General features: G+C 56.8%; 1 protein-coding gene across 1 annotated transcript in view; it reads right to left on the bottom strand.

Moving 5' to 3' along the window:
* Nucleotides 1-25,003, bottom strand: part of RAI1 (retinoic acid induced 1) — a 119,911-nt gene extending 94,908 nt beyond the window's left edge. Inside the window, exon 1 of the mRNA XM_045526868.1 lies at nt 24,903-25,003. The gene's annotated coding sequence lies outside the window, so the exon portion shown is untranslated. The remainder of the gene's footprint in view (nt 1-24,902) is intronic.
* Nucleotides 25,004-25,726: the final 723 nt, after the last annotated feature.

Here is a 25,726-nt window from a genome sequence, read left to right as displayed (position 1 = left end):
TGTGTGTGTGTGAGAGAGAGAGAGAGAGAGAAAAGAGAGAGAGAGAGAGAGAGAGAGAGAGAGATTCTGGAGGGCACAAGAAGGGGTGTGGATGTCTGTGGACTGACCACATGTCACAGGTGTGTGTGGGTGTGTCCACGTGCTATGAATGAGTGTGTGGGGGTGTGCGCACTGCCACAGTGGGCTGGCATCTAAGAATGTGTGTGTGTGTGTGTGTGGTGTGCAAGAGGTTTCCTCTTGAAGCACCAGCTCTTGGGACTGTCCCCTTCAGGGCTCATGCTCTCTGGCTGAATGGCAAGGTTTCCAAGGCCCAGGGAGCTGTACCCCCAGCCCACCTGGTGCTGATCTGTGACCCCCTTAAGCTTCAGAGCAAAGCTCCAGGCCCTCGGCCCAGACAAATGCCCTGACATATCTCTCTGGACCTAGTGTTGGGGTTCAAGGGCCTGGAGAGCACAGCAGGCGGACCGAGCGACGCAGGAAAGAGACCTTGGGGGCAGCAAGACAGTACTCGGCAACTGCTCCAGGCAGGGCCTGGAAACACCCGCACTGTGACCTGCGTGTTAGAGCAGCCCAGAGAGGGTCGCTAAGCCACGGCTGACAGTGGTCACCAGGGCCTGGGGGGTCGAGGGTGGGCAGGGGCTTTTGGAGGCCAAGATGAGAAGGAAGTAGGGGCAGAGGCGCCTGGGGGCAGGGAATGGGCACTTCTGCATGAGGGAGAAACAAAGGAGACAGAGAAACTGAGAGGGCCCGCCGGGAACATCCACCCACCCAGGCAAACAGCCCGCGCTCCCAGCCCAGGCTGCGCTCCCGGCTCTCTGAGCTCCCCTCTCCTCCCTGGGACATGAGTGCCATCACCTCCTCAGGGCTCTCAGCACGGTGCTGGCACCCTGGGCCCTCCACAGTGGCCACTGTTGTTACAGTGATGGTCCCTGGCTGCTGCTGGAGAGTGTGGGAAGAACCCCAGTCTGGAAGGCAGCAGTGGACTCCTCTCCTTCCCTTTGTGCTTGGGGCCTCAGTCCTCCCATCTGTAAAATGGTATGTCCTGACTTACTCTGCGTCTGAGGGTAGGAAAGGTCCTCAGAAGACTCCGAGACAAAGTCCCCCCCTTGTGCCTGGAGCAGGATGGAAGGGGCCCTGGGTACCGGGTTCAACTCCACACCCAGGCAGCTGAAGCTGGAATGATCTGGACATTTCTAAGTGGGCTTAAGCATTTGAGCACAGAAAGAGGATGGGTCATTTGGCTGGTGCAAGCCGGGAACGGAGACCCTGGCCTCCCGACTCCTGGGCCACTGCTCTGTGCCCCTTACCTTGCCTGGACTCCCTTGGTTGGAAGAAGGAGACTGTGAGTAAGAGACGGCCACCACCAAAGAGCAGGCACATGGGGACACACATAACAAAAAGTGAGTGGCCTGGGAGTCACAGGAGGGGCACAGGGAGGGGTGGGAGAAAGTGACCCATTCGCCCACAGTCAAGATGCAGCCCACGGAACGCTCAAGAGTTCATGATTCTGGAATGGGGTCCCTAGCCACATGCCACAGCGCGCACCTATAGTCCCAGCTACTCGGGAGGCTGAGGTGGGAGGATCTCTTGAGCCCAGGAGTTTGGGGCCAACCTGTCTCTAAAAAACAAATAAATAAAAATATAGAACTGGGTCCCCCCAGCCTCACCCATGAGAGTAGCCCAGAAGGGAGAATGGGAGGATGCAAAAGCCAATTCCTTGTTCATTCGCCCTGGGCCCATTAGCACTCGTGTTACTAGAGGGAACATTGCATGCTGAGCAACCGCTTCCCACAGCTCATCAAGGGGCCTCTTCCTGGGGAGGGGCCTGCCCCCCTGGCCCCTCAAGGTCAATATACACTTGGAGAAGGCCCAGATATACACCCCTGGCTGTGGCCTCTGAGGCCTGCCCAAGACTCCAGGAGCCTCCTCCAGCCCTCTAAGCTCTTTCCTGTGTGCTCCCTCAAGTTCCCAGGAAGCCTGTGAGACCCTAAGTAAGGTCAGGGCCTGCTTCTAGTGGCCTCCACCTCACTTAGAATGAAGGCTAGAGTCCTCTAGGAGCCCCCTCCCCTCTCCCACTCCCCTCCCGCCACACTGGCCCCTTGCTGGTCTTACAACACAACACAGAAGCACCTTCTTGCCTCAGGGCCTTTGCACTGCTGTTCCCTCTGTCTGAAATGCCCTTCCTTAGCCATCCACGAGGCTCACTGACCTCCCAAGTCTTTGCTCAACTGTCACCCCAGTGAGGCCTCTCTTGACTCCCCAGTTTAAAACTGCTCACATCTCCCCCACTCTTGAGCCCTTTCCCTCCTCCACTTTTTTGTCATTATAGCTGTCGCCTTCTAAGACACTCCACAGACACTCACTTAGTATGTTCGTCACTTAGTGCCTGTCTCCCACCAGGGCAGAGATCACCGTGTCTCCTCACTCGTGGGCACTGAGAGCAGAGCCCAGCTTATAGTAGGGGCTCCAAAACTCTCTTATACAGGAGGGGAAAACCTCCATTCCAATGGTGGGGTCTTTAAAATCTTTTCCCCTTTGGGAGTTTCAATTTTTTTTTTTCTGAAGCTGGCAGAGTGTGTGCCACGCCCTCACGGCACAGGCCTCAAATCAATGGTTTGCTTACGGGGGTGGGAGGGGCGGTTCTCACTTTCCTTCAGTGTTCCATGCATCCACCAGCCCGCATCCTGGACATCTCCCCCAGACATCACTCAGGCGCCCTGACTCTGCACTGATCCCCACACCTTCTCCATTACTGCACAGGGCACCCCTGTGCAGCCCACGGCTCCCCCTCGACCACTGGCCACCCAGCCATGGGCTCTGCTCTCCCTGGCCCCCCCTTCCTCCTCAGACCCTGCCGGCCCCTGCCCTCCTGGACTCTTGGCCCCTCCACCTGGTCTCCCTCCCTCTGACCGCTGGCCTCTCGCTTCACCTACGCACACCATCCTCGTCATTCAGCCCAGAGCACTGGGTGCTCCATGACCCACGGGCCAAAGGCCAAAGTCCCCCTCCAGTCTGGCCGTTACCTGGCTAGACCCATCTGCCTGGAGCCTCCTGCCACCTCTAGGCCTTTTCTCAGGCAGATGCACCCTGGAGTGCCATTCCTTCCCTCCACCTGGCTCTGCAAGTCTGACGTCCACCCCACCGTCAGCATCCCACGGGGAGTCCCGTCCCCAGTGCCAGCTCTGCAGAAGGATCTCCAGCTCCCCTGTTGGCCTGTGGGCTCCCTTGGGACCTATGAAATGAGTGCTCAAGAGGTGTGTTTTGAAGGAATGAATGAGGTAAACAAAGTATGAGAAGGTGAACAAATGAGAAAATGAAATAAACAATTCTAGAAATAGATCAGCAATAAAGTTCTCTTTTTTGGCACGTCTCCTCCATTGCCTGTTGTTCTTTTGCATGGACCACTGGTGGGGGTCAGGTTTGAGTGAGAATGATGACAATGATGATCATGAAGATGAAGAAGAATTAATATCAGTCAGGATGGGCTAGGCTATGTTGCTACAACAAAATCCCCAAATCTTGAGGGTTCAAAACAACAGGAGTTGATTTCTCATTCACACTACATGTTCATTGGCATGGCAGGGAGGCTCCTTCTCACTGAGCAGTCACCACCTTGACCTTGGGCTGCCAGAGGAAAGAGAGTTCTGGGGACCCCACCTCCCCCCCACCCCACTATGAAGTGCTCTGGCCCAGAAGAGACACGTGTCACTTCTGCTCACTGGCCAGAACTGGTCACATGACCCCACCCAACTGCAAGACCACCAGGAAGCACAATCCTACCACCAGCCTGGGAGGGCGAGGAACTGGAAGCTTGGGCCAGCAGCTCTAAGGACTCCTCCAGCAACACCAACAACAATGCAAGCAGCAGAGGCCATTTATCGGGTACCCCCTGTGCCCCGGATGCTGGGCTGAGGATGTGAAATGGGAGCTTCATTTAACACTCATGGTAACATTCTGAGGCCAGGACTATAAATATCCCCATTTTACAAATGAGAGCGCTAAAGCCCCAACAGTGAAGGGACCCACCAAGATCACATAGCTCATAACGGGTGGGGCCGAGGTCAGAATTCAGTTTATGTCACGTCACGCCCCACTGCCCAGCACAGGTGCTCTGCTGAGGCTGGCTGATGGTTCAGGACAGTCCCAGGCGGACAAGAAGTCCCCCACATGGAGGCCCATCCTGACTGTCCCCACCAGAAAGAGCGTCCTCACACTGGCATGTGCACTCCCAGGGATCGAATGCTAGAACCCCTGGAGATAATGAGGCCAGTCCCAAATTTTGCTGAGAGAGAAACTGAGGCCCAGAGGCAGCAGGGATGGGGCCAAAGTCTTACCTTGTGTAGGGGTGAAACGAGACTGCAAGTCTCTGTCCACCATGGTCTAAGTGTCCCCACCCGCCTCAATAGCACTAGGTACCTGTGGCGGCCTCTGCCTCAGGGAAGGCCCCTGAGAAATGAGGGTGGTCACACATACCTCACTTTCCTGACAGACAGGGCAAGGACACAGTGGTCTACCAGGGCAGGGTACCCAGGCCATGGCCCATCAAGCCTATGGCCCTAACTGCCTGGGCCGCCCTCTGAGGAGCTGGGCTGCCTGGCCGGCGTGCGGTGGCTCACTGCTTCCGGGGACTGTCCCCATCAGGGAGGCCAAAGAGGAGTGGACAGAGATAGACCTTACTCCAAGGCTCTACAGCCAGGACTTCTGAAAACAAGGCCTTGGGGCCTCCTGGGAAGCCACACGGGGGTCATATGGGGAGTGGTATGGAACAAAAGAAAGGGACCAGTGGAGCCTGAAAACAGACCTAGCTCTCTCTGTGACCTTAACCTCAGAGCCTCTGTTTTCACTATGCTTGTTCCTGGTATAATTTTTGGCCAACATTTCCCACCCCCTGACACCTGCCCTGAGCGCCAGAACCATGATCTAACATCTTTCCTGAGCCACAGCTGGGCCCTTATACCACAAAGGTTCTGGGGGAAGACTCATGCTTCAGTTGCAGCAAGAATGCACTGTCCGGAGGGTCCCTCCCTAAGGTTTTGTGCCTAGGGGCTTGATCAAAAAGTAGCCAACACCCCGCACTGAAACCCTCACTGGCATCCCTTCTCCAAGCAGTGCCAAGGACTTGCAGTGTGGCCTGCCCCCATTGACCTGGCCTCCAAGGGTGGCCGTCCTCCTGATGTGGACGGGAGGCTGGATCCTCCCTGGCCTCCTGTGAGCCCAACCTCTGCCTAGAAGCCTGGGGGTGGAGGTGGAGGTGGGGACAGTGACAGAGCCTTCCCATCGCCTCTGAGCCCTGCCCATGGCTCATAGCCCCAATCATCCAGTCCACAAGCATTTACTGAGCACCTACTACACACAAAGTATACACTAACCACCACGAGAGGATGAAGTGGAAAGGGCATGACTCACGAGGCCACATCTAGCAGAAGATGAATTACTGATGCCACAGCTCGGCGATTACAAGCATAGGCTTTGAAGTTGCACAGGCCTGGGTTGAGGCCCACCTCTGTCATCTCTGAGCTGAGTGACTTTGGGCTCACTGCTTCTCCCCCACTAAGCCTCAGCATCTCCATCTGCAAAATGAGATATTAACAGAATATACCCCATGGGTGGTGACAAACTACTGGATACCAATAGCTTCGCATGGAGCCTGGCAAGGAGGAAGTGTTCAACCCCTGTGAGCCTCATTCCTCGCCGTGGCTAGGGCAAGGGCAGAGCCCCGAGGCATGCCAGTAGAGACCTCCCTCCAAGTTTCCACCACCTCATTAATCAGGGAAGACTGTCCGCCCGGCTGTGATGCCACCTGACGCCCCTGGCAGCCTGCCCATTCACCTCCATTTTGTCTGCAAGGACATCTGGGGACAAGGATGGGGGTGGGGGCATGGAGTTGTGGGGGGAAGCATGACAAATTCTGGCTAAAGACCAGGCATGCCGGAACCCTAACAAACCAGAAAAGGCCTACCCAGCAGACCCAACTGCCATTGAGCACACATACGGTCAGTGCCCATCCCCTCTTCCCACACACAGTGGGCCTACAGTAAACATGCGAGGGTTGGAGGGTTGGCAGGGACCACCTGAGGCTAGGCTGTGTCCTGAGATGAGGTGGGTGGCACAAGCTTGCCAGCCATCTGAAGGGTCTGAATTTAGCCCTCTTGGCAATAGGGAGCCACTAAAGTTTGTTGGGCAACAGAGGAACCTCTGCCCACTTCTCCAGCCTCATGCTTCACCACTTTAGAGTAAGCTCAAGCTTTTTGTGGTTGTCCCTCATCTGCCTCCATTTGAGCCAGCATTCTGCCCTGGCCAGGCCTTAGCCCCAGCTGTCTCCCCACCTGGAATGATGCTTCCTCTGATGAGCTCACACTTATCCTTCCGTCCAGGCTGGGCTTAAAAGCCTCTCCTGACCTTCCCAGTCTGAGCTCAAAGACCATTCTGTTTCCTCTAAATCGGTCCTCTTCACACTGGAGTACTCTAAGGCTGCCTCTCCCACACTGGAGTCCTCCGAGGGCAGAGCCTGAGTCTGACTCCGCTCTGTGCTCCCGGCATTGCCTGACACAGGCAGGACCAGGGTTGCGTGGTCTCCAATGGGTATCACGTAATGCCCTAGGGTCTATCTCTGAGACGGCACAGAGGGAGGATGCAGGAGCCCATGCGGTACGATTGTCATTGGTGCAGCCCAGAAGGGAGAAAGGATGGGACTGGAGGGGGGCAGAAAGGAGGAGCTGGGTGCAAGGGGGAGTGGAAAGGGGTGGGGAAGGGGGCCATTTTCCAGGAGCCACATAAGCAGTTTGTCTACTCCCTTTTTGTTCCCTCTGCAGAAAAAGAGAGTGAGAGACGAGGGAGTGAGGTAGAGAGGAGATGCAGGCCCCCACCCCACCAGGGTTCACCTGAGGGGGCTGGGGAGGAGCACAGGCAGGTCCCACCGGGGACACCATTAGGTCTTAAGGTTTCCCTGAGGTTCCCATCAGTCCCACAGCCCCCAGTCTGGGTAGAGGGCTCAGGGCAGCACTGTGGTCTCCCAACCCCAGTGCCATGGGGTGGGCGAGTGGGCGCATGTGTGTAGAGACAGGGCAGTCTGACCACATGCCTCAATGAACTGTTGTCCAGGGGGAGGACACCCAGACAGCCTCATCCTGGGCTACCCTGCTCCCCAACAGGGGGACCAGACCGAGTCCAGGAGGACAGAGGCTGATCTTGTTGGAGGGGCAGGGTGGGTTTGTTTCGGGCAGCGAACAGCTTCTGGAAGGTGAGGGGGGTAAGGGAGAGAAGAGGCATTGAGAGGGGTCTGCGAGGTCACATTAAGCTGCCCACCAAGGGAACCTGGCACATAGTGTGTGACCACTATTGCCAGTGCTTGTGGCAGACCAAGGTGGCACCGGGTCAGTGGGCAGCGGCCGGTCCCGGAGGGCCTTGAATGCCAAGCCAAACCTACCCCAGTGGCCAGAGCCGACAGCCGGCGGGAGCGCAGGGCCGGGCCGGGCGGAGGCTGCGGCCGCCCGACCGGGCAGCGCGGTTGAGCGCAGGCCCGCCGGCGGGCTCAGGCAGGGCGATAAATTAACGAAATGAACCTGCCACGCCTGCCGCTCGCGCCCGGCGCCGCGCTCCGGCCTGGGCCTCCGCGGAGGAGGCCCAGCCCCTCCGAGCCCCGCCGCCCCGCCCGGCCCTCCCCGCCGGGCGTCGTTTTCCAGGTAATTAAGGCCGTCCGGGCTGGCGCGCAGCTGCTTCCGCGGCCGGCCGCGCCTCCGGCCCGGGCAGGTGCAATTAAACCCGCGTGTTCGCAGCCATTAAGCATTAATGGAGCTCATTAGCATAAGAACGAGAAGACGCTTTGATGGCGGCGACCCCCGCCGGGGCAGCGCGCTAGCGCACAGGGGCAGAGCTGCGCCTCCAGCCCCGCCGAGGCCCGCCGGGGAAGCCCAGCCCGGCCCCGGGCCACGGGAGGCCGGGCCGTGGGCGGGGCCTCGCCCGGAGGCCGGACCCAGTACCTGGAGCTCCACGCTGCCTCTGAAAGCCCAGGGGTTTCACAAGACCCAGGCTGGGGGCGGGGGCCCAGCCCAGGTCCCAGGAATGGGTAGGTCTTCGGAGGGTGAGGGAGGAGACCCAACCCAACCGACAGGGCAGGTGCAGCTTTCCCAAAGAAACAGCTGCGGAAGCTGAGGCCTGGAGGTGCCAGGTGACTCATACAGGGTCCCCCAGTCCAGGTCTCAGCCTGCAAAGTGGTTCCTTTATTCAGCAACAACAATAGCAGCCAACGCTTATGCTAATTCTAAGCATTATTCTCTCACTTAATAAATTCTTTCACTTAATCCCCACCCCCAACAAACCCAGGAGTAGTGGGTACTCCAGAACAGGGGTAATCACTCTCGTGATTTCATTTACAGAAGAGGAAACTGAGGCTTGGAGAGGAACACCCAAGGTCTCATGGCTGGTAAAAAGCCACAGTGAAGATCTGAACCTGGGCAGTCTGGCTCCACACCACACCTCCCCAGCCCCGCCCCAGCCACCCCTGGGCTTGTAACTAGGAAGCCACACTACCATGCGTGACCAGGCCAGGAGGGCCACCAGGGAGGGATGGGCACTGTGGCCAGGGGGTGGGCTGGGCTCCCACCCAGCAGACAGTAAGTAGCTTGCTCCAGGATCCTGGCCTGGCGGAGCTGGCTGTCAGCATCCAGGTGAACTGGAAATGGGGGTGAAATCACCTAAAGATTACTCATGGCAACTCATTTGATTTTCTTCCCCAAACAATGGGTGGGCCTTCAAAATGGGTCTGTGGGCAGGATGCGGCCGGACCACCAGCTTGCCTTCTCAGTCCAGGTAGTCAGTGCCTGGCAAATGCTAGGTGTTCCAGAAACACTAGTCAAGCAAATGAAGGAATGAACGCATGAATAAATACTTCTCTCTGCAATGGGGGTGGGGAGGGGGAACAGGGGACTTATTCTCCAATTTCGTCTATTCCAGGCTTTCTTTGGTCCAGGGGGTGGCTCTGTGAGAGCAAAAGGGCTCGGAGGAAATGGCAGGTGGGGCCTGAGGCAGTGATGCTGTGCTTGGCTCCAAGCATCCCCTGGGGCAGTGCCTCCAGCATTCCAAAGTCAAGGTTGTTGCCGACAGATGTCTCGAGGGCCCTGGCAGGGAGCGCAAAAGCACAGGAAAAGGAGACATAGACTGCCTGAGTTCCACTCAGAGGTGATAGAGCTAGAAGGAAGCTGCCAGCCTGTGTGTGAGAAGCCCAGAGAAGGTGGGCAGTTACCTGGGGCCACACAGCAAGAATCTGGGTCTCCTGATTCCTTCCGTCCTGGCTGAACCTTTATCTGGTGTCCGGGTCAGCCCCAAGCCTAGGCACAGGACTTCCAGTCTCCCATAGAGGAACTCTGCCTGTGTCTTCGTGGCCTCTGTCTTGGCTTGTGATCAATGTGCATCCCATACAGGAATGTATAATGACTCAGATAACTTGATTCTTTGATTAGTGTCTTTCTTCCCTTGGCCACACCTCCCCAAGGACAGGGATTCTGTCTATTCTAGATCATGGCTGATCTCAGTGCCTGGCACACAGTAGGCCTGCAAACAAAGATGCTGACCAAATGGAAGTATTATTACTACAAATAGTCACAGTGCCAAAGAAAAATGTGTGCCTGGTGTGGCCTTTCCTGCCTCCCCTAGCCCTCCAGCCCCCTCACAGCTGGCTCTGTGACCAAGAAGGGTCTCAATACCTCCACAGCTTAGCTGGCCTGGGGGATGTAGGTGGGGGAAGGGCTCGGTGCTCCTTCCCAGCCTGACCCTGAGGCTGGTCTGCAAAGGTATGTGTCCCGGGGGGCCTTCGGCAGCCTCATTAGGAACTAGTGACAGACACATTGGCTACTATGTTTTGGGGGGGGGAGTGGTCCCAGGGCTGTTACAGGACTGCCTGCCACTTCCTCAGCCACTGGGCCCCATCTGGGCCAGGCCTAGGCTTGGGGGAAGGACAGAGACAATGCCTCAAATGCGGAGTCTACCCCATCCCTGGGACTTGGGGGCCTGAAAGCGGGAGTTTTCCCATCATTCCTTGTTGTTCTTGAGTCCTAGCTGGACTCAACTCGTTGAGTGGTGGTAGACAAACCCCAGCCTGCTCTGTGCCTTGGCCATTCTAGTCCTGATGCTCTAAGTCAGCCAGGAGCCATCCAGCTCATGTGTGAGGAGCCACAGGCACCTGGGAACCCACCCACTGTGTGACAGAAAAGAAAACTGAGGCTCAGGGATGGGTGGGGGCTGCTCCTGAGTGCAGCACTGGAGTGGGAGCCCTGCTCTGCACTGGGGTCCTGGCTGTGCCCCCTCCAGACCCCAGTCTCTCCATGTGTGAGATGTGGGCCTGGCCCAGCTTGACCGCCAAGTCCCCTCTGGTCTCTGAGCAGAGACCCAGTTCTTCTGGAAGAAGGTTGGGGTTGTCAGTGTGCCTTCAGCCCCCTAAGCCTGTCCTTTTTGGACCTGAGGCCCAGCCACACAGCAGTCACAGGGCCAAGGTTTGCCAAGCACTTTGTTCTTCCTGGAGCCCTGAGCCTGATGGAAAGGCAGATGCCCTGGCAACTCAGCCAGTGGCCAACGCCCCGGGCCGCACATCACAGGATGTACACACATACACATGAACACACAGAGAGACACTGAGCCAGGCACACACAAAGAACACATGGCCTGCTGCAGATACCACAACATATGTAAGCACCCATGACACACTCAGACAAACCCACCCCTCAGCTCATTTGCCCAGCTCAGACACAGACACACAAACAACCACACACTGGTTCCAGTCACAAACACACAAATACCTAACAGCATAGCACCCCCACTTATACACACAAAGTCACATATTACTTACATGCACACACACACACACACACACACACAGGCACACTCAATAATCCAACACAGAAAAATTCAGACACATGCCTGAATACATCAATCATACAAGAACCATCACCCCCTCCACGTAATACCCCCCGAAAAACCGACACAGACACACACTGCACACACATAGGTCCCCAAACCCAGGAACACACAGACACACACCCATCTTGCCACTTGGTTGAATTCCATACACAGGCAGCACCCTGTCCACAAGAGCAAATCCAGATAAATAAATCATGTTCAGAGCATCAATCTCAGCCCAAACCTGGCTGCCTCCTCGATACAGGTAAAGCGAAACAGGTCTTAAATATTTTATAAATGAATAAACCTGTTAAGAGAATATAATTTACAGGGCCATTGGCTGCAGGCTGACAACATCCCTCCCTCCTCATCTTTTCATTTCTGAGAGCACACAGCAGCGGTGGCAGGTGGTGGCCAGGCGGGCCATGGCATGTCTATGCCACACCCACTGCCCCTGTGCAGGGCCATTATTCCAGAGGAAAGGGGCATTCTGTGATTTTTTTCCATCCACTAAATCCAGCTGCCACTTAGAGACAGGGCCCTGCATTCCCTTGTCTCTTCAGTTTTTTTCCCCAAGCCTTGGATGCCTTTTAAATGCCAATCCATCCATCCCTGGCAACTGTGATTTCCCAAGGCCTATTTCACACAGGGCTTGGATGTGTTAGAATTGAACTGTCCAGGAATGAGGGAGAAGATATAGGCCTGGCAGCAGAGGTGGGCGGGGGCAAGGGCAGCTCGCAGCTAGGCTGGAGAGGCAGCTGGGCAGAGGGAGGTTGTGCCTGGTGCAGACCTGCATGCCTCCAGGGAGAGGCTGGAAGAGGGGCTGAGGAGCCCAGAGCAGCAGAAACCAACTCTGAGGAAGTCAAAGCATATGTGGGTCACAAGACCAACAAGGGGCCTTTGAGTCTGAGTGTGGCCAGGCAAAGGAGGTCCTGGATGAGGCTGAGGTCTGAGACCTCCCTAAAACCTTGCAAGTCTGGCCCACAGTAAAGCCCCTTGCTGTTGGAGCCTGGATCTCAGCAAGGGGCCATGAGTCTTCCATGTCCCACCTGCCTGGTCTGGTGAGAACAGACAGCTTCCTGGGCCCCTAGCAAGCAGGATCCCCTGGCCCAAGCTGCTTATCAGAGGTTACTGGCAATGAGGAAGGACTCCTTGGGGGTCCTGCAGGTAGGGAGAGGATGAACAAAGTCAGAAAGTGAACACCCAGTCCAACATACCACTCCCAGAAATGTCTGCTTCATTTCTGATGCTCTCCCAAGATCATGGTTCAGGAGTGTGTTATACAGCATTAAGTGAAAAAAGCAGGATATCCAAAGGTGTAAACATGAGTGATGGCATAACTAAAGAACACAAAACACAAAACATAAAACCCCATGAATGGGGTGAGGGTGGGGATAGCAACAACTGTGGCTGCCTTTGGAAACTGAGAGTATATTTTCTTTTGATTTGTCATATTTTCAAAAAGTCTATAATAAGCCTGCCCTCCTTTTGTAGTGAGGGGGAAAAGCTATTAAAAACCATCAAGTGCCTTACAAAACCAAATATATAGCATGACTCCATATTTTATAATTTTATTTTTATCATTAAGTGTTTCACAGAAATACACTGACAGTGGTTATGTCCTGGATTACAGGGGGGTTTTACTTGTTTTCTTGTACTTTCAGATTTTTCTACAACCAACATATTAATCATCTGATGATTTCTATTAAGAACAAAATGCTTAGGGCTGGGAAGGTCTTTTTGACGGCAGGCCTGAGTCCCTTCTGCTGCAATCAAAGCCCATTCTCACCCTCCCTGTGCGTGTGCCCTAGGTGAGGAAAGAGAAAGGCGAAAGGACAGCTACTCAGCCAGCACACAGCCTCCATTCCAAGACCCAAAGGCCAGCATTAAATTTAGCTGCCTGGCCAATACAGGTGGGAGGGAACAGTGGTCAGCTGAGTCTGTGCCTCTTAAGAGGAAAGGGGAAAGAAGGCAGCGGCAGAGTGAGCAGTTGGGGACTTAAGGCACGAGAAGGCCGCGCTGGGGCAGGGCAGCGTTGGAAGGAGGGCAGGGCTGGGTTGGCACCAAAGTTCCGGAAGAGGCTGCCCCCAGGGCAGGCGGGGTGCCAGAGCTCAGGAGGTAGGAATGTGCTTCCTGGCCAGACAGTCCAACTGCTGCCAACTAGGGGAGGCCCGTGCTCCTGGGCTGGAGGGAGGCTGGCTGGGGCTGCAGGGGCCAGGCCAGGACTGGGTGAGGTGTGCACTCCTGGCCCCCTCCTCTTTCTGGCCGTCGGGCAGAAAGTAGGCCCCCACTGGGCCCATGGGCAGTCCCAGGGAAGGCCGGAGCCGGAGGCCCAGAACCTGCAGCTAAGGAGCAGCGTGATCCCCACTTCCAACACCCCCCCCGCAACAGGAGGGGGGCGCCATGTCCAGCCTCCCCATTATCCTGGGGCCCAGCCCAGAAGCGGCTTCCCGAGGCTCCTGCTGGGCTCACTGAGCAGAGCCTGTCCCGAGGCTAACCCGCACAGGATCTCACTTATCCTCCCCAAACATCCATGGAGGAAAGGGAGGTTCAGGAAAAAGTAGCGCCCGGCCTCGAAGCCCTGCGAGCACCAGTCGCCGAGCCGGCACTACAAGCCACAGCCCAGGGCTCATCGTTCCCGTAAAAAGCCCCGAGCCCGCCACGGGGCGGGGCCTCCGCGGCCCCGCGGAGCATGCCGGGCCGGGGCGCTGCCATGGCGACGCAAGCGGCCCGCCCCACCCCGCGCGGCCGCGACACCCAGACGCTCGCGGGCCCCCTCCCCGCGTCGGCGTCGCGGGCCGGGGCCGGGGCCTGTGGGACCGCGCCGGAGAGGAGGCCCGACGCGGCCAAGATGGTGGGCGCCGCGGAAGGGAGGGGCGGGGCCGGGCTGGCAGGAAGCGCGGGCGTTTGCCCTCTCGCCGCCCCCTCTCGAGGTCGGAGAGAGGAGAGGAAACGGCCCTGGAGGCGATCGTGGAGCTGCCTGCGAGTCTGGCCTGACAGCGCCTACCTAAGCCTTCCCGCGAGGCCCGCGCCCTCCCGGCCCCCAGAGAGGTGGGCTGGGCCGAGTGGGAAGCTGCCCTCGATGGCATCCAGAATATGACACACACGCCCCCAGAAAAGATGGCCCCTCACTCTGTCCACAGGAAGGCCCCCAGTAAAAAGGGGGTAGTTTGGTTTCCCCAGTCCCGGGGGCCTGAGATGCCAACCTCTGTCCACCTACACTCTGGCATCTGTTATTGGACAGGGAACCTGTAATCCCCGCAGCACGGCTGGCTCCCTGTCAAAGCCTCCAAAGTGCCCTCAGCTCTGAGCAGAAGTCTTGCCCTCCCGGGAGACCCAGTGAGGCTGGCAGCTCCTCAGGGAGACCCTGATTCCCTTTTATTCTGTCTTGCCAGCAATGAGGGGGCAGGGAGGGGTGGCAAGGGTAGGATGGGAGCTGCCACCGACTGGGCCAGCCCAGATGACTTTCTTCCTACGTGTAAGTCCTGCGTGTGAGTGCCCAGATTAGGTGGGCAAACAAGCCCAGATCTGTTAAGGAGTGAAGTGGCAGAGCTGGGACTTGGCCAGGCTGTGTCTCCAGATGCCTGTCCACACGTAGTGGCACTCCCTGCCTCCTGGCCGCTCAGCCTGCGCTGGTCCAGCCGCCTATCTCTGGCCCAGGGCAATGGCCTGGTCTCCATCCCCTCGTCCCCTCCTCCTCTACCCCTATCACAGGCCTGGCTTCCCTTCTGAGACGTCAATCTGCAGCCACACAAAGCCCTGTTTGTTTGCTTTCTCTGCTGCTCCCCCTGGATCCGATGTCTTTCTCCGCTACCTGCCGGTCTGGCTTCCTCTTCAAGCTGCCAGCCCAGCCAGCTGAAGGGAAGGAGGGGGCGGCCATTGCTGCAAGCCCCGCCTCTTGGCCACCCCGTAGTTTCTAGAATCCACCTCCTCAATGCAAGGGGCTCCTAGCCCGGTGGCCCGACCGACGACAATGGCATTGGAGCCCCCTTGCTGCATCTCAGAATGTAGGGTGCCAGCTGGGTAGAGCAGGAGAGATGCCTGGGGCAGGGGGAGGGGAGCTGGAGAGGCCCAGCCAGCCTCCCCTCTCCTTTTGTGAGCAAGGCTTGTTTTGTTTGTCAATCAGGAAGGCTGCCCCTGCCTTCCCAGCAACCCAATGGCTGCCAGGAGATAAGGAGATGAATGGGACCAGGAGGGCCTAATCGTAGGAGGTGGAGGAGGTGGAGTGATGAGGCTCTGGTTTCATGGCCCCCACCCACCCCTCACTCTTGAAGGACTCCCAGGTATCCCAGGCACTGGGATGAGGGCTTACAGGTTGCACTGGGGGGCTCACTCAGTGGGTGCCCTCTCACCCTGGGCAGACACCCGGGCAGATCCCTCTGTGTGGCCGGCACCCACTGCAGTGTCTTGGGAAGCACTACACAGTCAGCCTGAGCTGAAACAGGGCTTTCACAGGCAAAGAAAAATAAACACCCGCATTCCACACCACCTTCTCTACCTGCAGAGCAGAGGGAGTCTGCCCTCTCTCCCCATTCAAATAAAGAAACCCAATACTGATACAGCACAGAGATACCGCAATCTTGCCTGGCTCCTACCCAGGGCTCTTTTATTGCACCCTGCCAAGCTGGGTGGCCCAGGGACCTGCCCGGGCCTCCCACTTCCCCTTCCAACCTCTTCCTTGCTGAGTTTAACCCTTACAGCAACTCCAGGATAAAGGCATGATTATGCCCACTTGATAGATGAGGAAACAGGAGGCTCCGAGAGGGAAAGCCACATAAACAGAAACTGCCCCAGTCAGAATGCAAGTTCATGGATGGCTGACTCCAAGCCTTAAAAAATTCCCATCAGGTCACAGTATTATTGCACAGCCAGGGATGATCTCCTGAATGGATAAGTGACTAACGTGAGGAGGGCAGTGAGCAGCAGGCGGGGCCTGGCTTTGGAGCCCAACAGATGTGGTATCTAATCCCAGCTCTGCCATGTGGTTGCTGTGTGACCTCAAGCAGGTCACTTAACCTCTCTGAGCTTCAGTTTTCTTCATAATCCATATAGGGCAGTTCGTTAATAAGGCTTACAGAGGACCACTCAATGCCCGGCATAACAGCAGGCATTCATCCAATGATGGCTTTTCTCTACAATCCCTTTCAGCATCCAAAGAGACAGATATTCATTTATTAGAGGAACCAGGCCTTTCCCACCTCTGCTTTCACCCAGCTGATCCTCCTGCCCAGCACCACCTCCCACCATTTCTGACCCTCTCAGAGGCCAGAGGATGCCAAGCTGAGCTCCCCAGGCTCCTGTCCTGCCTGGGAGATCAGGGCCTCTCAGTTTAATTACCCAGGGTGGGGACCCCCAAGGACAGTGTCACCCCAAGAAAACAAAGCTAGGTCCATCCACATCCTGCTGGACTCAAGAAGAGACAGCCACTGAATTAAGTCTAATTTGGCAAAACATGTGTTTGTAGTGCTATTTCGGGCCACGGTGGGGATTTTCTGTGCTTGTCTCAAAGGTATCATAAACCAGATTCCTTCCCACCTCCCCCACCCCTATCTGTGCTTGAAATGAAAATATTGTTCTTCCTCTTCTCCCTTTTTTCCTGCTTCTCTTTTCCGCCTATCAGAGGGATACAAATGACAGAAAGGACAGACGCTGGGTCCCAGGCTGTAGGGCTGCACCTGGGCCCCTACAGGGTACCTCTACCCACCTGGTCCCCCAGAGCACAGCATGCCAGGGGGGTGTAGCTCCCTCAGGCCAGACTGAAGGGGAGAGCACCTCCCCTCCTTTATCTTCTCCCCACCTCTGGAAGCTACTTCCTAGGTCCACTGAGGCCAGGTCTTTTTCTGGTGTCTCCCAGACACACACCAGGTACAAGGCAGCCTGCCCTGCCCATGACAAACCCTTTCACTTTCTGCCTCTGAGCCTATGCCTGGGCTGTGCCCTCACTGGGAAGACCTCCCCCAAAGCCTCCCCTTACAGGAGTGGAAAGCCCTGTGTCACTCTCTCTGCCCTCTGTCTTTTCCTTCTTAGCTCACAATTACAATTAAATCCATACCTATGCAGTCATTTCTGTAATGTCTGCTCAGCCACCAGGCTGTCCCAGGATAGGGCTTCCCACCCCCTTGGCACTGTGGACATCTGGGACCAGCTGATAGTTGCTGTGGGGACTGTCCTGTGCATTGTAGGACGTTGAGCAGTATCCCTGCCCTCTACCCACTGATGCCAGTGGCGCCTCCCTAGCTGAGACAGCAGAAATGCCTCCAGACATGGCCCAAAGTCCTGAGGCACAAAATTGTCCCCGATTGAGAACTACTGCTTCACGGCCTAGCACAGTGTCCCCTGGAATAAGTGAATGCATGACTGGCCCCTCTAATAGAACAGTTGATTTGTATTTTACCTCTTAACACAATAACGCACACGTTTCATTTTCCCTAGCAGACAGGAAGCTTCCAGAAGACAGGACCATGTGACCTCAGCTGTGTATCAATGCCGCTTGCTCATAACGTTTTGCTGAAGGAATAACTGTCAAATGTCAGAAAGCTCCAGACCAAAACCCATTTCTGGTCATCTCCCACCTGTTCCCTGCCGAGCCCACCCCATGCCTGGATTGCTGGGTGACTGCTACAGCTGCTAGGCCTCTCTGGGCCTCAGTGTCTCTCCAATCACCATATAATTCTTTGTCCTTTTGGGCAAGTGGGAGGTTTACAACCGCACATCTCCAAGGAGCTGTAGACCTTAAGAAGAAATCTTCCAGGTGGTTTTAATATTTGTTAAGAATTCTCATTCTCACATTGCCTCTGGGCTATTGTCAAAAACAATGGAACCTGAATCTGAGCAAGAACTGGACCCAGGCCAGCGCGGTGGCTCACGCCTGTAATCCTAGCACTCTGGGAGGCCCAGGCGGGTGGATCGTTTGAGCTCAGGAGTTCGAGACCAGCCTGAGCAAGAGCGAGACCCCATCTCTACTAAAAATAGAAAGAAATTATATGGACAACTAAAAATATATATAGAAAAAATTAGCCGGGCATGGTGGCTCATGCCTGTAGTCCCAACTACTCGGAGGCTGAGGCAGGAAGATCACTTGAATCCAGGAGTTTGAGGTTGCTGTGAGCTAGGCTGACGCCACGGCACTCTAGCCTGGGCAACAGAGTGAGACTCTGTCTCAAAAAACAACAACAACAAAAAAACCCCACAAAACTGTGAAATAAGTACTATTATTTTCACTATTTGAAGAATGAGGAAATGGGGGCTCAGTGAGTTTGAGGGACATGCCTAAGGCCACACAGAGGCAGCCTGGTGGCCTCTGGCAACTGAGGCTGTCTCAATCAGAAAACACTTTCAGGGCTGGGCGTGGTGGCTCTCGCACACCTGGAATCCCATCACTGTGGGAGGCCAAAGTGGAAGAATCCCTTGAGGCCAGGAGTTCAAGACCAGTCTGAGAGCAATGTAACACAGTGAGACCCCATCTCTACAAAAAATTTAAAAATTAGCTGGGTGTGGTGGCGCACACCTGTCATCCCAGCTACTCAGGAGGTGAGCCAGGAGGATCAGGATTGCTTGAGCCTGGAAGTTGGAGGCTGCAGTGAGCTATGATTGCGCCACTGCACTCCAGCCTGGTAGACAAGGAAAGACCCTGTCTCTTAAAAAAAAAAAAAAAAAAATGAAAGAAAGCAAACACTTGCCTTCTATACTTGATACTAGAATTCTTTCTCGAAGTGTCAAGCCTACCTGGTGCCTTATTCTGGGTGAATAAGGCCTCACGGGGCCTCCCCATCACCAGGCCCCAGCAGCAGAACAGAGAACCAGCTCCAGGTCACTGCAGGGAGGTCTGAATCAAGGAGTCAGGCTGCCCTGGCCCTCCTTTCTGGGTGCCATGCCTCACAGGGAAGCTCTGGCTGGGACAGAGATTCTTCAGGGCAGGAATAAAAATGACCACAATGAGGAGGAGCCATTCTCTGGCATTTTCTACGCACCAGACACTATTTTAAGTACTTTATCTGTATGAACTCAGATGTATTAATTCACCTAACAACCCTATGAGGTAGATTCTAACATTTTCCCCATTTTACAGACGAGGAAACTGAGTAAAGGAGATAAATAACTTGCCCAGGCTAGTAAGTGGTAAAACCTGGATCTGAACCCAAGCAGACGAAGTCCAAAATACACTTGTGTATCCACGATGCTGCGTTAGAACTGCATCTCGTTTATGGCTGTGTTCCCAGTACCCTGGTGTCCAACGTGTGCTTTATGAATGAATGAATGAGTTATGGTTATGCTGCCACCAAAGTCACAAGTTACTGGATGCTTTCTTGGGGTCTACCCATACCATTGGGGCAAAGTCCTTCTGGATACAGAAATTCTGGCCAGTAAACTAATAATTCCCACCTGCACCATGTGTAAAAATACCCACTCAATCCATCTGCCTCAATCTGGCTAGAAAAGAAACAAGCACAAAACTCCTCATTTTGGACAGTGTCACTGCAGGTAAGTTTTAGAGGTAACCTGGCCTGAATGGAGAAAGAATAACAGCCATCTCTTCCATATGCGAAGTCCTTTGGCAGTATGAGTAACACCCCAGCAAGGCATGAGTGTTAGGCACCAGCAACCAGGAAGGGCCTGTTCTTATCCCTATTTTAAAGGGGGTGGGGGGTGGAAATGGAGCCTCAGAGAGAGCAGCTGGTACCTGGATTTGAATCCAGGCTGGTCTGGCCCCAAAGCCTGTGTTTATGACCCCAAGCTATAGGACCTCCTTGCTTTCCAGATCACAAAACACACCATCATCACCTTTCACACTTGCTCTAATTCATGTTCACATTTTTGACAGAAGAGGAAACTGATGCTCAGAGAGGGAAAGTGACCTGCTTGGAGCAGCAGCTGGAACTCCTGATTCCAAATCCTATGCTCCTTCTCCTACCCCCGCCCCAGCTTGCCCTCCAGATGGGCATAGTCTCCAAGAAGGCAACTCTAGTACAGCAAGCCCAAGCTCGGTTCTGCATGTTCTCCCTCAAGCCAAGCCCCCCAGCTGTGGGCCTGCAGATGCTCTGAGTGAGCCCTCTCCACTGGGGTACCCAGGCCCTCACCCCCAAGGAGTGGGGCCCACAGGCCATCTGTCTGACAGCAGTCCACCCTCCCCTAACTTACAGATGAGATTGAGGCCAGAGAGGAGAGAGGAGATGCCCCACTAGCCTTGGCTTCCCACCCCCACAACTCCTTACAGTGTCCCGGCCCTGCCCTGTACCCCACTGCATCTTTGCCCCTCCTCTCAGGACACACTCCTGCCAGCATCCTGGGCACCTTCTCTGCCACAGCCAAAACTGGGTGCTCATCGTCCGCCTGGCCCCTAGACTTCATGGGCCTTGAAAGTCGGACCACAAGCTGCTCACCTCTGGTGCCCAGTGTGAGCACAGGGCATGTCTGCTGAACCAACGGATGAAGCCTGAACATCCACCATCACAGAACCCTGGTACGCCTTGCTGCCTTCCCTGGTACTAAGCTTACCGTCCAGCAATGAGAACGTCTCCCTCTCTCCTTCCCTCAGCCCCGCTCACGACCCCCATATCCCCTAATCCCCACCCTGCCTCTCTGCCTCCAAGCTTTCCTTTTCTCCTACATCATCTCTCCCGCCAACTCTGCTGTACCCCTGCACCACACGCACGCACGCACGCACACGCACGCACACACACACCCAGAATTCAATAACCAGTAGAGCAAAATCTGTCCTTTGCCAGCCAAGCCCCAACCTGCACCTCCAGTCCTGCCTCCCTCCTCTCTGGTGTCACATTCCAATCTCAGATCCCCAGTGACCCACCAGGAACAGGGCACAGCTCTGCCTCAGTCCCTGGGGAAACAGGATGAGCCAGTTTCTCCCAGCCCCCTCAGGGAGCAGCCTGGGGGAGCTGGCGCTGGCTCCCCAAGCCCCTCACCCTACTCAGCTAAAGTCTGACAGCACCGAACCCACAAAGAGTGCACACCCTTGCTAGGATTGAAGGGGCCCACAGGAAGCAATGTCCGGGTTGTCACCCACTCCACCTCACCTGGCCCTTCTGCCAGGAAGCATTTCTGAGTGCCCTGTGTTCTAGGCCTCGCCCTTGGCGCTGGGCCGGAGAGAGGAAGGAGACGTGCTTTCAGGCCTAGATGCTTCAGCCTCGTGGGGAGGCCAGACACTGACAGAACTGCCGATAATTCCGTGATAAACGCCATGCCAGGGGTATAGACAAAGGGAGATGACTCACTCTGCCTTGGAGGTCAGAGGAGGAGGAGGCAGGACGTCTGTGTTGGTCTTGGGAGGCAGGGAGGAAGGCGGAGGGCATCCAGGTGGAAGGAACAGCCCAGGCCAGTGCACAGAGGTAGGGAGGCCCAGGACAGCACCTAGAGAAGGAGAGGTGGGCTGTGGCAGCAGGCGACAAGGCTTGAATGATGGCAGAACAGGCAAAGGACACCTGAAAGGTCCCTGAGGGAGGGGAGGACTACAGACGGGACCTTTATTCAGAAGGCAGCAGGGGCCCTGGAGGTGCCCCAGAGGGTCCTGGGAGGGGGTGGGATGGAGGCAGGGAGGCCAGTGAGGATGCCCAGGCAGCAGCCTGGCCTCTTCTGCCACCATTCTTTCTGAGCCCAGGCCTCCCCTCCTGGCCATAGCACAGGACATAACCCTGCCACCCTCCAAAGACTTGCTCTGTGACTTAAGCCCCCTCTGCCAGGAACGTCCCACTCCTTCCCAGCAAACCATGCCTGAAGCACCTGCTCAGAGCCCCCTTCCCTCGAAGCCCCAACCTCCACCAAGACCCCAAATCTGGCCAAGGTGTTATCTGGATCTCCAATCACCCACTGGGCTGTGAACTCCTTGGGGGCTTGTTTCCTACTTGGACCCGGCACTAAACACAGGACTTTGGAAACAGTGGGTCCTTGAAAATCCCTGTTCCCTTGGGCCCAGCGCCCACAGGACACTGTTCCCACAGAGACACTGCTCTGTGTACACCGTTGCAGTTACATGCGCCTCCTCCCTCCCTGTGGAGCCACACATTGGGCCAGAAAGGAAAAAGACACATACATGCCATGGCCACAGGCAGCTGTTAAAAGCCATGAGATACAAACGTGGGTTGCCACAGAAATAGAATAATAAAAATAATATGATAAAGATAGCAACCTGCATTGATTGGGAAAAGCACTGTTCTAAACCTTATCTGCATTAACTCATTAAATCTTCACATCAGTCCTGGGAGGTCCATGGTGTTATTCTCCCATCGTATAGATGGGGACACTGAGGCACGGAGAAGTAAATAATTCATTCAGTGAATGTGGTGGAGCCCAGAGTCAACCCAGAGCCTTGCCTGAAGCATCTCACCCTATAACCTCTCCAAGACAAATGGAGAGGAAAAAAAAAGTCAGAGTGAGAGTCACCAGTGTATTCTTGTTTGGGGGAAAAAAAAGCTATGTCTGTACTGGTATATATGATGCATGTATACATTAAGTGCCTAGCAAAAATTCTGGAAGGATACATTCAAACAGTTAACCTGTGGGAGGGTGCCAAGGGAACTTTTACTCTATAAACTTCTGGGTTATTTGCATTTTTTGCAATGAGAATATATCCATGTGTTACTTGAGTACTTAAAAAAGAGAAGAATTGTTAGGGTCTCAATTAATGTTTGGTGAATGACTAGATGGCAGATTCATTTCCAAGGCCTGTTTTTCAAACCCATCCATGGATTGTGAAATTAATTTAGTGGGTTGAAACCAGCAATTTAAAAGAAACAAATCAAACAGACTAGAACAGAAAGTATCAGAGACCAGGAGACACAGTAGAGGAGTTATTTCACTAAACTTTTGTTTCAGTTATATACAGTGGGTGTGAATGGTATTGTGACCTAAATTGTATTTCTTACTATAGGTCACTGGCAGGAGCTGGAAAGCAAAGCCATCAGTCTGGGCTTCAGGGTCTAAAAAGTGAGACAGGGTCCCTGCCTACAAGAGCCTCATGGACCAGTGGGAGAGAAAGGCGGTTTCCCTCCATCTGGCAGAAGCAGGAGGGATGGGTGGCTGTAGGGAAAGGGTCTATTTTGCCCACTCCACAGTTGGCTTCTGGGGCCTGGATTACCCTTGATACATCCTCCTCCTCTCCAAGGCTTTTAACTGTGAAAGCCTTTGCCAGACTGCTGGGAGTGAGGCTGCCTGGAGATCAGAATGACTGTGTTCACTTCTGTGTCACCCAAAAGGCCATCTCTCCTTGTTCTTGGTCCTGGGCCCCAGACGCCCCGAAAACTGTCAAGGGGGGAGGGGTGGGAAACTAGATTACTTTCCAGCCTCCAGATCCTGAGGGCCGCATCCCAGGGAAGCCTCTGAAAACGCAGCTGTGTGGTCAGTCGGGAGGGGCCTCAACTCAGTCTGCAGCGAGAGCTGGCCCCCCACCCAGGGTGGGCCTGACCCTGAGCACAGCGAGGTCTGCCCAGAGAATGGAGGGGGCGGTGGCAGGAAGGGAAGCAGAGCCCCCAGCTCTGGGCTCCCATCGCGCTGGCGCCTCCACATCAGAGCTCGCCTAGCCCACCCCGCCCCCCTCCCAGGGCAGCAGACAACTAAAAAAAGATAAAATAAAAAGAAGTAATTCCCCTGCTCTGACGTCAGCGCAAGGTCTTAGCCCGGCAATGGCATGAAACTGGATTGCAACCAGATGTAATGCCCTTGAATTCTCAATACACCACTGCGTTAGAAAAGAAATAAAGAGGGGGCACTCTGGGTGGGAGGGAACAGTGCAGGTCCCGCGTGGGTCTCTGAATCAGGGCCCGCTGAACCCACGGGGAAGGCGCTGCGGGAGGGAGTGAGGCGTGCTGGAAGCGCGGGGCCGGCTCCGCCATTCAAGCGCGCTGCCTCCCCTCCCCCAGCCCCCCAATAGCGCATTGTTACACTCGGTTTTCTCCATTCAGAGCCGAAGCCCCGCCGCTCCCTCGCGAGCGAGGGCTCCCCGGAGGAGGGCACGGCTCCGGCCCGCACTCTGGCCCCTGGCGTGGAACTCAGAAGGACCAAGATCCTCAAGAAGGGAAACCGCTCGCTGGGAAAACAGGCGCCCCAGGAAGCTGGGGCCGCAACGACCTCGGGCCTGGCTAGTGTTTCGCTTCCCCTCCGCCCCTCCCCAAAGGTCCCTGGTGCGACCACGCTCCAAATGTCACCCCCGCGTCCTGTCACCCCTCTGCCCCCACCACATTTGCCCCCATGTCCTCCTCCCGGGTCCACTGCCTACAAGGCGCAGCGGCCCAGCCCAGAAAAGGGCCATGGGGCCGGGGGCTTAGCCGCGCCGCTGTCTGGGGGGGCACCAGGCTCGCGTGTCCGGTGCCCCCACTCGTGACGTCACCCCCAAAGGGCCTGCGCGCCCCAGGTCTGGCCGCCACGGAGCTCCCTCGTTCGCTGGGGGCCGCTTCCTGCTCGGCGGCGGGCCTGCGCACAGGCCCCAGCGCCGCTGCCCGGGTGGGGACACCGCGGAGAGCCCCGCGCGCCCCATCTCGCCACGCACGGCCCTTGTCGCCCCTCGCGGCCCTGACTCCCAGGCGATGGCCACGCCGGGCCCCTAGTCACGCACGGAGAAGTCAGCTCCCCGCCCCCCACCCGGACGCACTCACAAAGCTCCCCTCCCGCGCCGCGCGAATGCCCCCCACGTCCCCACCCCACGCTCGCAAGCACTCCACGCCTCGGCGCACGCAGAGCCCCCTGCCACAATCGACCCTCGCTTCTCGCGCCCCCACGCCCCCACCGGACCCCAGCCGGCCGCACACATCCTCCAGAAGACCCTCCCTCAGCCGCGGCGCAGGGCGCCCCCACCCTGCAGCTCCCCGGACGGCCATCCGGTGACCTGGCGCACCCCCCACACCACACAAAGCAATGACCCCGAGGACCCCACATCTCTACCAACGCACGCGCTGGCCCGCCGAACCCGCTTCGACTCCTCACCGGGCCGGGGATCCCGACACCTCGCGCCGCCCCCGCCCCGCGGCAGTCCCCTGCGGCCCCGCGCCCCGGCGCTCGCTGCTCACCTCGGCGCCCGCGCTCACTCGGGGACCCTGGGTCTGGCGCTGCGACTTCGCGGCCCGGAGGCCCGGGCGGCCATGGGGGTCAGGGCGAGGCGGCCCGGCCGGCCCGCGGCCAGGCAGGAAGGAGGGTGGGCCGCGGCGCCCCCTCCTCGCGCCGGCGCTCGGGCCGCGGGCAGGGCGGCCTGCTCGGCTCGCCTCTTGCCCTCGCCGCCGCCTCGCTCCAACTCGCCTCGCAGAGCCCAGCCGCGAGCGGGGGCGGCGCCCGGGGGCGCGGGGAGCCGGCGGCGCGGGGACCGGGCCCTGGCCGCGCACCGGCCGGGCCTGCCTGGTGTCCGCGGGTGCCGCGGGGAAATGCGATCCCCTCCGCACAGGAAGAGCGGACCGGCGGGCGGGCGGGCGACGCGCGGGGGGAGCAGGAGAGAGAGAGCGCGAGGAAAAAAGTTCCCGGGCGGCCTGGCTGCGCTCGCTCGCGGCCCGGGCGCCAAGTGGGCCGTGCGCGCCCCGTCAGCACCCCCTGGCGGCCCGCGCGCCCCACTGCGCTCACCCCGCCCGCCGGCTTTGGGGGAGGGGGCTTTGCTGTGGGATCCCGGAGCAGCCCTCGAGGACTCTAACGCCCCCGCCTGGGGACGCCGCGGTAAGGGGCTCCGGATGCGGACTGGAACCTGGGCAGAGGATTTGGACCAGCATCCTGCCCTCAGGTGCTTCCAGTCTCGGGTCAGGCCCCCACCCTCACCCCACCACTAGCACTCACCTGTGACCACCTATTTACAGTTTGAGAAACATTTTCGATTTCAAGATTGCATAGGCTGCACACGAATTTCTTCATT

Source organism: Lemur catta, chromosome 15 (genome assembly GCF_020740605.2).
Source record: "Lemur catta isolate mLemCat1 chromosome 15, mLemCat1.pri, whole genome shotgun sequence".
In the NCBI taxonomy this organism is placed as follows: Eukaryota; Metazoa; Chordata; class Mammalia; order Primates; family Lemuridae; genus Lemur; species Lemur catta.
Note: the sequence above shows the minus strand (reverse complement) of the source record. Positions and strands in the feature narration are given on the sequence as shown.